This window comes from Phocoena sinus, chromosome 5 (assembly GCF_008692025.1).
Source record: "Phocoena sinus isolate mPhoSin1 chromosome 5, mPhoSin1.pri, whole genome shotgun sequence".
NCBI lineage: Eukaryota > Metazoa > Chordata > Mammalia > Artiodactyla > Phocoenidae > Phocoena > Phocoena sinus.
Window position 1 is genome coordinate 132,189,886 of NC_045767.1, and position 12,674 is coordinate 132,202,559.

General features: G+C 44.9%; 1 protein-coding gene across 2 annotated transcripts in view; it reads left to right on the plus strand.

Annotated features, from left to right (window-relative positions):
* Positions 1-2,394: 2,394 nt before the first annotated feature.
* The window catches only part of ABCG2 (ATP binding cassette subfamily G member 2 (Junior blood group)), a 148,541-nt gene continuing 138,261 nt past the window's right edge, over positions 2,395-12,674 (plus strand). Inside the window, exons 1-2 of one of the 2 annotated variants that reach the window (XM_032632721.1) lie at positions 2,395-2,550; positions 12,001-12,397. The gene's annotated coding sequence lies outside the window, so the exon portion shown is untranslated. Of the gene's footprint in view, positions 2,551-11,865; positions 12,398-12,674 lie in introns of those variants that run through there. The other variant, XM_032632718.1, reaches the window with a different exon arrangement.

Here is a 12,674-nt window from a genome sequence, read left to right on the forward strand (position 1 = left end):
CTCTCATTTCCCTCTTCCAAAATATTTGTTGGTACATAAGAAGAAAATGGTTGTGATTTCTACAATATGCTGCCTGTGGTATATTTTACTGCAGCATTTCCATGTATTAAAAATTAGAAACAAGTGTTCAGTGGGAACTCAGCAATATGCATTTAATGTAAGCAATTTTTCATCAATTTTTTTTTTTTTTTTTTTTGCGGTACGCGGGCTTCTCACTGTTGTGGCCTCTCCTGTCGCGGAGCACAGGCTCCGGACGCGCAGGCTCAGCAGCCATGGCTCACAGGCCCAGCCGCTCCACGGCACGTGGGATCTTCCCAGACCGGGGCACGAACCCATGTCCCCTGCATCGGTAGGCGGACTCTCAACCACTGCGCCACCAGGGAAGCCCCCAATGTAAGCAATTTTTAATGTTCTGCCATTGATTGAACAAAATGTCGTAGTTGCGATCTTTCGGCACAAGGATCTCTTCTAGAGCATCCCCTGAAGGTAACTTGGTAAACTCCATGGTGGCAGAGATCTATTTCATTTTGTTCAGACTCCTGACCTAGCACTTTTTATAAGTTCAGCAATGAGGATAAAATGTTTGCTAAATCAGTGAGTCAATGCATTCATTGAATCACACTTTTATTAATTTTATGTTAGTGGGGAAATGTGCATTAGATATTTTAAATAATAAGCCAAACATAGTATTTAATCGTGAAGGAATAGTATTTAACCTCTTTTGGTGCTTCCTTAAGACAATGATCAGTTATGCCTTGTAAAGTATAAGTTAGTATAAATATGGTTCAGAATCTTGTTCTGAACAAAACCTAAAGAGCAGTGCTGCATGGATGACTATAATCTTGTTTCTTTAAAAGGTGGAGAAAGGGATATGAATATTAAGGGTCTTTTATGTGCTATGCTCTTCTGCATATATTATCTCATTTAATCTTAACAACCATACAGGGAAGTCTTTCTAATTATCATTTTTATAGATGAAGAAATAAAGCCTTTAAGATAGCTAATAATAGCAAGGTCCAATCCAGACTCCTTTGACTTCAAAGTCTGTTTCTTCTCTTACCATACCTCCTTTATACACTAGCAAAAGCAAAACCAATTCACTACTATCAGACAGCTATTAACATCCATCTGCAGAAGGCTCTCTGGTGGACATGAAAAAGAGTGACATGGACACGATCCAGAAACTAACTCAGTGGATGAATGAACATAATAGAGACAGTAACTGAGCATTTGTCACCTAAAACTAGAGTAGAGAATTAAATAATGTTCCAGCAAAGAGTATAACTGGGGAGCAAGTGAAGAACAGAATAATGCTTTAAACAGTACAGGGTTTAGATGGTCACTTACGGAAGTCCAATAAGTCAGTTTACCAACGGTAAGCATTTTTTGAGAACCTACTGCATATGTCCAAATGACACGAGGGTGGGTCTAGCAGGGCTTGGGGCTAGTGGTTGATAATATCCCTAGAACTTTGTCCGGAGACCGACAAGTGAGGAAAGTGAGTTATACCAGAAGGATATCAGTGTTCACCTGGACAGGTGAAGCCAGGATGTTTGGAGCCAAGAGAGATCTAACCAGTGAAGTCACTGAGCCTTTGTTCACATGTCAAGGGTAGGTTCTTTCAAGGGCCAGGAGACTTAACGTCATGTCTTAAGAGGCAGGCGGCCAAAGGCAGGACCGGTAACATATTTCGTGCCAAATGACAATGCCAGGTCCTTATTCAAGACAGCAACTGCAGAGCACTAAACCAAGTAGGGGGCCCCTCTAACAGCTGGATCCTGTGCAGGTCGTGCACCCATAACCAGAAGGAAAATACTCTGTAAGAGCAAATGCAGCAAAAGAAGGGAGCACATTCATTGCACACCCACGGCCTTTCGCCAGTGCGCGGGCACTTACCGAACAAGATGCACTGTGGTGCTTGGCCCCAGGCGGCGACTACGGCTGCTGCCCAGGATCCCTGGTTTCTGCCCACCGAACCAGGCAAAGCCCGAGCAGCTTGGCGCCCTGACTGCACAGGCAGAGATGAGAAACAGCGGTGGGCGGCGCTCTCCTCGCTCTCGGGAGCGGGAGGGGGGACTGCGCCGAGTCCCTGCATCCCCCGCCCGGCATCCTCGCCCCGCGCCCCTGCATCCCCGCGCCCCGGCTCCACTGGTCTGGCGGCTGCGCCTCGGGAGGGCCTGGCGGAGACCCGGACCTGCGGCGCCTGAAAGCGGGTCCGAACAGCTAGCTGCCCTTCCCGTCCCCCTTTGTCGCTCACTTCCTCCTCCCGTTACTTCCTCCGTCCCTTGCTTTTTCCCCTGCGGCGGATGCGCCGGCCGGACAGCGAATCTGCCTCAAATACCGAGGCTGAGCGAACCGCCCGCCGAGCCGCCCGCCGGCCCCGCCTCCTCCCGGCTCTTCCTCAGTGCGCGCCCGGCGGGTCTGGCGGAACTGGCCGTGGCCCCCGAACGTTCACCGGCGATGGGAGGCCGGCTGTTCGGGAAGAGGACGTGACTGTCGGCGGCGAGGAGGCGCTCTTCTGCCCGGGAAAGCGCCTGGAGCGGAGAGCGGGTGAGAGCTGTCCCCGGGCGGTGTCCCCGCAGCCAGGGGGCTACTGTAGTTCCTCGGTCCTGGTGGTCGGTTCTGGGCAGCACAGCACAGCGTTTGCTAGGTACTAACTCCGCTTTGCAGGGAAAACTGAAGAGATCGAGGGTTTGGTCTGAGGTTCCGTTGGCCTTTCTGTCCAGCCCAAACCCTCATTCCCAGGCACTGCCCTATTCGTAGCTCTTGCTTAAATGTTCGGCCTGGTGGCCATGTGTGTCCCAACTGACACTTCTTGCTGTTTGGACGACAGGATCCTGAATGGAGCCAATCCTTAGCTCTAGTCAACAACCAGTGAGATTCCTTCAAAAGTCTATACTAAGGGATGGACCGGCTCTCTAGCTGTATAATGGGAGGAGCTAGGTTTGAGAGAACTTGTCAACTGGCAGGGCCATTTCTAGATAACGCGCACACTTTTGACTTTGCAGAGAAGAGCTACTTCCCCAGAGGGGGACGGACGAGTGGAGGGAAGAGCTACCTCCGTCCCAGCAGAGCCTCAATTCCAACCCATGGCCAGTTTGGGAGGATTTCTGTACAGGCCCAAACTCCTACAGATAACAAAATACAAAAAGCAGCTACCAGAGGGTGCTGGCTAGGAATTCAAACCCAGCCCTGTTTCATCCCAAAGTTAATTATTTTCCACTACCAAAGTCAGGTAAGGTTAATAAGTACTTATGTATTAATAATTATGTGGAAAAAAATTCCAGAAGGGACCTGAGAACGCTGCAGCTGTTCATTGGAAACCAGGAGGGATAGAATAATTGGAAAATGTGTCAGGGGATGAAGGAGAGGACATAGTAAAAGCACATCAAGACTAAGACCAAGGGCTTCCCTGGTGGCGCAGTGGTTGAGAGTCCGCCTGCCGTTGCAGGGGACACAGGTTCGTGCCCCGGTCCGGGAATATCCCACATGCCGCTGAGCGGCTGGGCCCGTGAGCCATGGCCGCTGAGCCTGCGCATCCGGAGCCTGTGCTCTGCAACAGGAGAGACCACACAGTGAGAGCCCTGTGTACCGCAAAAAAAAAAAAAAAAAAAAAAAGACCAAGGCAAAAGGTAACCAAACTCTTAGACCACATTCCTGACTACATTTGAGGCTGCTGCTTCCCCGTCTCTCATTTATTGCATCCTGCCTTCAACTCTACCACACCGATGAAACATCTGTCTCAGAGGTCCACAGTGACCTCTTACTGGATAAACATAGTGATTCATTTTAGTTTTTATTTTATTTGACATCTCTTCCACATTCAACATGCCTGGCTACTTCTGTCTCATTGATTCAGTCTCCTCTCAAGGCTTTCCTGTCACCACTTTTCTGGTTTTCTGTCTAAATATCCAGCAGCTGCTGTGATTGTCTCCTGCCCTTTGATTGTTGGTGTTCCCCAGGTTTACCTTTTTAAACCCATTAAACCTGTGTGGAGGGGAAACAACTAATTCAGGTTGCAACTGAAACAATAACCACCTGCCCTCTTCACTGGTGCTTTTCCTAACAACAACCGTCATAGCTGGGCAGCAGAAGTGCTTTATGAATAATTGCCGTTTCTTCACACGGAATATTGAAAAACATTACTCTGGGGTCACAATTTAATCAAATCAGGAATTTTTACTGCTTCATCAAGGACAAAAAATCCACCCTCTTCTCACGGTGTACCCTCCTTGTGTGAGCCAATGCATTCTCATGACTTCACCCATCACGTGCATACTGATAACTTACGACTGTTTTCCCAGCCCAGATTTCTCTCCTGAGTTCCACGCTCAGATGCCCAGATATGGGCTGGAAATGTCTGCTCAGAGGTCCTATAGGTGCCTCAGTTCAACATATGCAAAATGGAATTCCCACCCAAACCAGTCCTTCTAGTCTGCCCATCTTGATGAATGGCAGTGCCTCTCAGACCTTCACATCTGTAATTTTCCTCCTTCACATCTGTAATTTTCTCCTCCACTCCATCCTCACCGCCATTTCCTTAGATCCAGCTGATGCTGTGGCTTCCCAACTGATTGCCCTGCCTTCAGGGTCACCCCTTGTCCATTCTCCACTTGGTCATCACACACTCGTGTTTGCGTTTTTTCAGTCTCACCTCCCAGATAAAGTAAAAGTCGTTAGCATTGCATAAAAGACCCTACCTATGGGGCTTCCATGGTGGTGCAGTGGTTGAGAGTCCGCCTGCTGATGCAGGGGACACGGGTTTGTGCCCTGGTCCGGGAAGATCCCACATGCCGCGGGGCATCTGGGCCTGTGAGCCGTGGCCGCTGAGCCTGCGCGTCCGGAGCCTGTGCTCCGCAACGGGAGAGGCCACAACAGTGAGAGGCCCGCGTACTGCAAAAAAAAAAAAAAAAAAGACCCTTCCTTCCCGGTCTGTTCCCTGCCCAGGCTGCACAGGCTCTGGACGGGCAGGCCCAGCGGCCACGGCTCACGTGCCCAGCCGCCCTGCGGCATGTGGGATCCTCCCGGACGGGGGCACGAACCCGCGTCCCCTATTCCAGCAGGCGGACCCTCAACCACTGCGCCACCCAGGGAAGCCCTCTCTGTGGGTTTTTGTTTTGTCCGTCCCCTTCTGTGCCTTCTTTCCCCTCTCACTACCTTTCTACTTTTTTTTTTTTTTTTTTTTTGCGGTACGCGGGCCTCTCACTGTTGCGGCCTCTCCCGTTGCGGAGCACAGGCTTCGGACGCGCAGGCTCCGCGGCCATGGCTCACGGGCCCAGCTGCTCCGTGCCACGTGGGATCTTCCCGGACCGGGGCACGAACCCGTGTCCCCTGCATTGGCAGGCCGACTCTCAACCACTGCGCCACCAGGGAAGACCCTCTACTACTTTTTTTTTTTTTTTTTTAACTATCTCTCTCCCTGCCTGACTGAATTTCTTCTTAATATTCTCATACTTCTCCCTCACTCACCTAAAAAATGACTGATGGCTATGAACTTTAATAAACTTACAGAATAAGAAACTTAATAATGACTATTAAAGCCCTATTTTCTTTTTCCCAAACTGATTTCTGATCTCTGCCATGTTTAGGCATACTTTTTTTTATATTTAAAAATCAGTGAAAACATGCATGTTAATTTAGTTCTGATTTTCGTCACCTAATATAACTTTATACCGAAGGGGATCAGGATATGCCCCCCTACCCCCAATATGCCCCTTTGGCATGAGGATTCATTTGAGCTGAAGGCAGTTAAGAATCAACGGATTGCAGAAAGAAGCCTTCTCAGCATTTCCCTTATCTAAGAGCAGAGACTTCTAGAGAAATGAGGCTGTCATAAGTTCCCTCTTCAGGTTGAGCTTACTCCTAGGAGAGAGATCACAAGTAAATAGGCCAGAAATCTCCTCTCTGGGAGTTTCGTGGCCATGAAGGAGATGGAAAAGCCCACTTGCATAGTCATAAATATTATCACAGGCTTTCTTATCTCCAGTTTATTCTCCTAAAAATCCTTTTCTTTCCTATGGAAACCTACTTGTTTTTTCCATAGATTTTTCTCCATCTCCCTCTTTCCCCTACTAAGTTAGGTAGATAAGCCTCTGTCTTTAACCAGTTAGCTAGCTACTAGCTGCTTCCATATGGATAAGGCTTCTTTCTCCTGTTGTCTTTTTGTCAGTTTAATTCAGAGGTCCCCAAGAGCTCAACCTGAGGGTACAGCAAAAGTTTTTTCCTCCTCAAATACTTCATATGCCATGATCAATATAGACCATATGCTTGTTAATTTTTATGATTACGGCATCAGATACCACAGTTTGTCACATTGTCCTCTTGTGGGGCGCACTGATGTTTCTGATTTTTTAGTCTTTTTAAGTATCTCCTTCCTTTAGGACACTTCCCTTGCGTTCTCTGCTACATAAGATATATACAAACATACAAACGCATAATTATGGAAATGTATAAAATTTGCTGCATTTGTTGTGTAGATCTTCAGTCTTGTGAAAAAAAGTAAAACTGAGACAGGCTGGGACCCAGGACACTTAGCTGCAGTGCTGCGTTCTCGCACCTGGACACACCTCTCATCCAGCAACAAAATACGGAGAAACTCTACAGGGAAGAGTTGGGGCATGCGCAGTTGGGGCAGATTCTGGACCCAAAAGATACAAAGAGACCCAAAAAAACCCCACTGCCACTTCTGAAGAGCTGGGACCAAAAGCAGGGTGTTGGGGGCAACAGCACGGTAGTGAGCGTGCCCTGTACGCTCAGCAGCACCAGAGGGGTGGGCAAAACACCTAAGCTACCCCTCTGGCCCGACCCCTGGTCACAGCACTGCCCCCACCCCGTTTAAGGAGCCAGCTCGCTCCCCGTCAGGGAGCAAGCAAGCAAGGGAACCTGTTCCTTGTTCTCTCACTCCCCCGTGCTGCTACAGGGGCCCCGATAAAGCCTTCTCATCTGGCCTCTAGTCAATTTCTATTGATTGCGGAAGGCCAAGAACCCTGGTCGGTATCAAAGCCAGGCCTCCTGAGAGTTTCTCTTCTCTATTGAGCTGATCACGGTACCAGTCCTGAACTATTGTACCCAGATTGCTTAAACACTAAACATTTACCAGCCGTTGCACAAACTTGCCAGGCAATCAAGAGGTGAGGTTGGTCTGCCCAGTAAAAAATGGTTGCTTTGATTTGAGCTTCCCTCTCCTAGAGCTTCTTGTGTAGCCGGTTCAGTACATAACGAGTTTGAAGAGCTCACGAGGAGAGTGTGTCACGATTACTGCTTTTCTGTTGTAGCTTTTGGCTTTTAAAATGCAGAAGCACCGTGGAAGCAGGTTTGGCGTTTCAAAGTTCTGCCAGAAGTGTGATTTTATTTTAAGTAATGTTCATAGCCTCAGTTTGTGTTGTCATTTGTTCATAATGATGACTGTAAACCTCGGTTAAATGATTACTGTGTGAACAGTACCATACTCTAGGACTACAAAAGCCTAAGATATGGCCCTTAACTCTGAGTAGTTGATAATTGGCAAAGTGAGAAACCCAAACTATGAGTGCTGAGGGACTTGTACGTAACCATTGAGAGTCTTGATAATAAAAGCATGCAACATAGGATTTTTGACTCTTTGTAAACAACTCCTAAGTCTTGAGTTTGCTTCTAAATCTTAAAGAAAATTTGGAGCAACTTTTCCATACCCTGGAACATAGGAATAGATTATCATAAATTTACATGAATGCATTCTAGTGAATTCTGAAGACTCCATCATAAGCCAACATAGGCTGGGAAACAAAACAAAAGTTTGGGATAATATCAAAGGCCCTTCCATCATTTTCAAATGCTTAGCTAAGGACTGCTCTCTGTGACTGCCTCTCAGAGCACTGAGGAACGGTTAAAGCCGGGGGAAAAACAGGGCTGGCAAAATACTTGCCTGGGGATCACCTTCCCAACCTCCCCTCCCTCATAATTTGGATTGGCTTCCTCTCCACGCCATACTACGGATTCTGATAAAAGTCTTCTCTAGCTAAAGGACTTTACTGTTCTTTGAATTAGAGGATGAAGCTGGCTGTTTGAAACCTTTCTCACTTTCCCTATTCCAAAGGCTTCAATATCTGCTCAAACAAGATCAGGAATTCAAGTCCATCTACACCCTTAGGGACATACATATTATTGAAAGATAAAGGAGGCCTCCAAGAATTAGACATGATTTTTGCTACAACTCTTCACTTTTGCACAGTGCTTCCTTTATAAGAAATAAGGGACCTTCACTGGTTCTTTGCCTTCGTAAAGAAAGAGCTGGGGATTTCACAGAAGTTCCTAGGAGTGGTTGGTTTATTCCTAGTTGTCTGAAAAATAGGTGTTCCAGGGTAAGATAATATGCACTGTTAGATAGTGTGCCTAAGTCAGTAGAGGGGCTTCCATTTAAAAAGCTTCCTTCCCATAAGTTTTATCTTATTTAAGAGCTTTAAACCAGAGGTTTTCAAAACTTGTTCCACAGAACCTGGGGGGTCCTTAAACATTTTATTCTGACTTTTTGTTTGTGAGATTGTGGATATCTTTGATTTTAAAAATACATGAATATATTCTTGTGAAGATTTGTGAATTGATTAATATATTTTATCAAGTACCTACTGGTATACCAGGCACAATTCTGGGGACTAAGGCTATATCAATGAACAAAGCAAATAAAAATTCATGCCCACATAGAGCATAATTCTAGTGGAAGGAGAAAAACAAACATAATAAGTAAGAAAAATTACATAATATGTTAGAAAGTGGTAGGTGCTATTAACAAAAATAACATGTGGTAGATCAAGAACGCTAGTATGAGGAACTGCAATTTTTTTTTTGAATTCTCATAGTTGACTTTATTTTTTAAACATCTTTATTGGAGTATAATTGCTTTACAATGGTGTGTCAGTTTCTGCTTTATAACAAAGTGAATCAGCTATACATATACATATGTTCCCATATCTCTTCCCTCTTGCATCTCCCTCCCTCCCACCCTCCCTATCCCACCCCTCCAGGCGGTCACAAAGCACCGAGCTGATCTCCCTGTGCTATGCGGCTGCTTCCCACTAGCAATCTATTTTACATTCAGTAGTGTACATATGTCCATGCCACTCTCTCACTTCGTTCCAGCTTCCCCTTCCCCTTCCCCGTGTCCTCAAGTCCATTCTCTAGTAGGTCTGCGTCTTTATTCCCATCCTGCCCCTAGGTTCTTCAGAACCTTTTTTTTTTTAGATTCCATATATGTGCGTTAGCATACGGTATTTGTTTTTCTCTTTCTGACTTACTTCACTCTGTATGACAGACTCTAGGTCCATCCACCTCACTACAAATAACTCAATTTCGTTTCTTTTTATGGCTGAGTAGTATGCCATTGTATATATGTACCACATCTTCTTTATCCATTCATCTGTTGATGGGCATTAGGTTGCTTCCGTGACCTGGCTGTTGTAAATAGTGCTGCAATGAACATTGGTGTGCATGTGTCTTTTGAATTATGGTTTTCTCAGGGTATATGCCCAGTAGTGGGGATTGCTGGGTCATATGGTAGTTCTATTTTAGTTTTTAAGGAACATCCATACTGTTCTCCACAGTGGCTGTATCAACTTACATTCCCACCAAAAGTGCAAGAGGGGAACTGCAATTTTATGTTGGAAGGTCAGGTAGGCCTCATGAGAAGTTACCATTTGAAGAAAAACTTGGAGGAAGTGAAAGAATGAGCCAAATAGATAAATAGGGGAAGAACTTTCTCGGGAAAAGGAACAGCTAGGGCAGCGGCCATGAGGTGGGTCTGGGTATGTATATTTGAGGTATAACAGGGAGATATGTCTCACTACATTGCAATCGGTAAAGGGGAACATGAGATGAGAGGGATAGGGGTGGAAGATACAGATTACATGTAAAGGTCTTTGGCTTTTAATCTAAGAAAAAGAGGAAAATAGATGCATACGTGGTGGGAAGTCTTTAAACAACAGAGATGTATATGTTCAAAAAAGTATCCCCGCCTCCTAACCCCATACTTCCCAGACATTGCTGCCATTTTGAGTCATATCTTTCCAAAGGTTTTTCTATGTGATTACATACATAGATGGGTACATATAGAAATACATAGTTTTGTTTTGTGAGGGCATGTGTGTGTGTCTGTCTACATGGGTGCATTTTAACATAAGTGAACTTATATGCCCTGTGTTTATTAGCAACTTGCTTTTTATAATTAATATGTCTTGGAGATCTTTCTTTGTCAAGACAGTACATAAATTTCTATCTCATTCTTTTTTGTATAATATTCTGTTGTATGCGTGCGCTCCATTTTGTTTAACCATATACCTTTATAGGTAAATATTTAGGTTCAAATTTCTCCCCTTTCCTCCCTTCCTCCTTTCCTCCCCATATTGAATTACTATTGTCTTAATATTACATTTAATAACATAAAATTACATGTACATGAAACATGGGAGGAATTGAAAATTAAAGTTTTGTGTTACCTTCTTTCAGAAAAGCAGTATGTGTTTCCTAAATTGGGAGCACTTAGATTTACCTCAATGGAAAAAAGGCCTCAGTTACTTCTTAAGCAAGGACTTATCTAATGTTTATTGTTTGGAATAAATGGGAATCATGAGAATTTGAGCCCAGGTACTCTGAGCTTTGCTAAGAGTTTACTCAGTCAGCTTACCTAAGTCGACCATGGATCTATATCAGTTAGGAAGCAAGTGAGAGGCCCACGTACCGCAAAAAAAAAAAATAAATAAAAGAACCCTGGAAGAGTTATTTCTTCATGATCAGAGTTTCTATTTGGGGTGATGAAAAAGTTTTGGAAATGGATAGTGGTGATGGTTACATAACATTGTAAATGTAATTAATGCCACTGAATCAGACACTTAAAAATGGCTAAAATTTTATGTTATATGTATTTTACCACAATAAAAATGATAAAAAGAAATAGATGGGACTTCCCTGGTGGCACAGTGGTTAAGAATCCACCTGCCAATGCGGGGGACACGGGTTCGAACCCTGGTCCGGGAAGATCCCACATGCCAGGGAGCAACTAAGCCCGTGCATCACAGCTACAGAAGCCCACATGCCCTAGAGCCCGTTCTCCGCAATAAGAGAAGCCACCGCAATGAGAAGCCTGTGCACCGCAATGAAGAGTAGCCCCCACTCTCCGCAACTAGAGAAAGCCTGCGCGCAGCAACGATGACCCAATGCAGCCAAAAGAATTTTTAAATATAAATAAATAAATTTTAAAAAGAAAAGAAAAAAAGAAATAGATGGAATTTCTTAACAGCTTGCATTTCATTTCAATAAATATTTATTGACTGCCTGAGCTGTGCTTAGGTATGCACGGTAGAGAGGAAAATCAGGATAGTGACTTGACTATAAAGAGGACTTCCAGCAAGGCGAGTTCAGTAATCGGCGTTTCACGTATCTCACGATATTGTCATTCCAGCTCTCTAAGGAAAGCACTATTGTTAACCACCATTTTATGTTGAGAAGCCTTGGATCAAAAAACTGGTCACGGGTGGTAAAGAGTGGAGCCAGAAGCTCTTAGTATGTGTCAGATTTTGTCACTCGACATCCTTCATGTTTTCGGAATCTGAAATGCCTATTTAATACAACCTTAACTTCCTGTTATACTTCTGGTTTAGAAAAGAACATTAGAAGGATAGCGGGTTCCAAATATAGTTCTTCTCTTCAAATCTCTAGTGGGCCTTTGCACTGAAACCTAATGCTGGCTGTGCTTTGGTTTCTTTCACTTCCTTTCCAAATCTGTGTTATCTTCCTGCTTGTATTCTTTTGCTAGAAGACAGAGCTTGTGAAAGGAGGCCCCTGTTACGTCACATCTAGCAAAAGACAGGAAGTTTACACAGAGCAAAACTATTTGCTAGAATCGGTTTTTATCCTTGCTAAAGTTGCCGTGAGTGTCGGAGATACTGTCGTCAGGATTCTCTTGCACAAAGGAAAAGATATAAAAATATCTCTCTGACACGTGAATTTCTTCCTTTTTTATCCCCTTGCCAGGAACGTCGGAAAAGGATCCCAGGCTGGTTAGAGGCATTAGGTTGTCTGTTTGAATCCCAGTGATCGAGAAGGAAATGTGGTTAATAACCAGCTAACAGTGGAGAAAAAAGGAACTCAAGGAGATAGGAGAACTGGACATTATCTCACGGCTAGCTTACTTGGAAAGCCTCAGTCTTTCTGGTAGTTGGAAGACCTAGCCGGGAGCTGGTAAGTTTCCTCTCTGCTGCTTCCTCTTGTACCTTGAGAGCTGGAAGGAAGGGAAGCTCCTGGACTTTAATAGACACGGACCTTGGTTGAAGTCTCTGTGGGAAAGCCCACAAGAGTCCAAATCTTCTCAGTATCACCACTGCCTCTCTACCAAGGTGCTTTCCTTCCAGCATCACAGATCATAACGGAGGTGAGTTGTTTGTTTTTGTTTTTTTCAAATGTTCACACTGAGTGGAGAATCTTGATCCTTTTTTGGTATGTGCTTTTAACAAGTGTGTCAATTAAACCAGTACTTCTCGTACTTGAATGTGTGTATGAATCACCTGGAGATGTTGTTAAAAAGCGGCAGAATTCAGTGGGCCTGAGACTCTGCATATCTGACACGTTCCCAGGTGACCTCAGTGCTGCTGGCCCATGAACCACGGGTAACAACGGCTAACACCCTCTCGGTTTCTTGCTTTTGGGGG